Raw genomic sequence first — 2,066 nt, 5'->3', positions numbered from 1 at the left:
CAAAAAAAAAAAAAAAAAAAAAGTAGAAAGTTTATACTCCTTACTCATAGAGAAGCTCTCAAGTTCTCAGAGCACATCAACTCTTATTTTGAAAACAATTCTAATGATTTTGCTCATCTGACTTCCAAACCCTCTTATGATGTTATACATTAAAATGTAGGAAGAGATTGTGGTAGAGACAAATTGAGAGCAGCGTGAGTGACAGCTGACAATGAAAGAGATGGAAAAGATTGCAATCTAATGCTACAAAATGTGGGAATAAATGTCTTTTTCATCGGGGTTATTTATAGTTTTGGCCGGCCAAGCATCATTCTCCCCCTTTTTTTTGGTGATAGCACACTAATTTTCTTTTGTGGAATCCATGCCTCCTCTATTCCCCATACATATGGCTCATGTGAGACTCTTATCCTTCCCTCTCTAATCCCCATGCTCCACCAATGCTCCAGAGATGAGGACACGCTTGGCCAGTGAGGGAACTCCTTCCCTGGTCACCTTGACCAGTTCAGGCATGAGCATGTGACCCACAGCTGGCCAGTGAGAGTCAGGTTTAGGGTGTTTACTGGAACCATTAAGAAAGAGTTTTCTTTCTGTCGGGGTTGCTAAGCCCAGACTTGCTGTTGACAATCATTGTAACATACAAGAAAAGCCTTCTAAAGAATGAGGTAACTAACCACAGAACAAAGCAGAGTCTTAATATGGAAAGACAGAAAGAGAAAGCGCTAAATTAATAATCACATTGCTGGTACCGCTGAAAGCACCTCCTTTTCAGTTAGGTGAGCCAATAAATTTCTTACCAGTTTGAGTTGGGTTTCTGTCGCTTGCCACCAAATAAATCCTTAGTAAGAATTTTCATACCTGAATTGGCCTTGAAGGAGCCCCTGTATAATAACAGATGTTTAGAAAGGTGATTCTACATCTTTAAGAAAATGAAAAGAAAAAAATTAGGTGGAAATATTTTGTTTTAAAAGGCATTAAAATATACAGTGCAGTTTAGAGCTTTTCTTTTTTTTTTTCTCTAGAATTTGTTTATTTATATATGCATCAAAATGTGAACTCAAAAACTATACTCCTCAACAAGATCACTTTAATTCTTTGCAAGTTGCCTGGATGGTTCATAAATATTCAAACCTAGCATTCTGTGTTGGCAAATTTTTAGAGCTTTTCTTTAAAGCGAATGTTAAACAAAAATGTTGCATTCAACTTTACAGATAGTCATTGTCTCAAGTGATGTGAATGTTATAATGAAACATATATTGCTCTCATATAGCTTATATTCTTGTAGTACTATATAAATAATTAACATGTAAGTAAATATATTATTAAACGTTTGATATTGTGGAATAAACAGGGAGGCAAAGAACACATTAAAAAAAAAATGTTGCATTCAGTAAAATAGGTGTCAGTTACCAATAAAATTAATTTAAGTGAAATGCTTTGTTTTTCAACAATGCTAGTTAAATGATATACTACAGTTAATGGACCCTAATTAATTTTTTTATTGTGTTCATGGAAGTCTTTAAAAGTCTTTGGGTCCAGTAAAGGTTCAACAGAGTTAAGAATTGATGTGAGATGCTAGGTGTCTGAGATGGAAAAGTTAAAAAGTGAGGAAATATGGAGAAACTAGATGGCTTTTAAGCAGCTAAAAATCACTCATAGTTTAATGGAATAATAAAAGTTGGAAAGGCCTTTAGAAATTATGTTGTCCAATCTCTTTCATATTTAAATAAGAAAACTAAAACTTAGAGAAGCTAAATAACTTTTCTCAGTGAACACAGCCAGTATCCGCCAAGCCCCATAGTAAAACTATAAAAATTTGTGAAATGAGATAGTTCTTTAATCTATATCTTTGACTTCATGTCCTTTCTATCAAGTCACTGCATTATAATTTTACATTTTTGTTATATTTTGTTTAAAATTCTACTTGTATATACCCATAGTTAATTATAAGTTTGAATACACATTCCACAAGCAAATATAAATATTAAAATTTTCTATCTTTTGTTCAGCTCTACTTTTTTCCATTGTCATCAATGTTATAGAGTTTATTACAAACAAAAAATTCTTAC

Source organism: Lipotes vexillifer, unplaced genomic scaffold (assembly GCF_000442215.2).
Source record: "Lipotes vexillifer unplaced genomic scaffold, Lipotes_vexillifer_v1.1 scaffold1824, whole genome shotgun sequence".
Lineage (NCBI taxonomy): Eukaryota > Metazoa > Chordata > Mammalia > Artiodactyla > Lipotidae > Lipotes > Lipotes vexillifer.
This window is presented reverse-complemented; position numbering follows the sequence as displayed.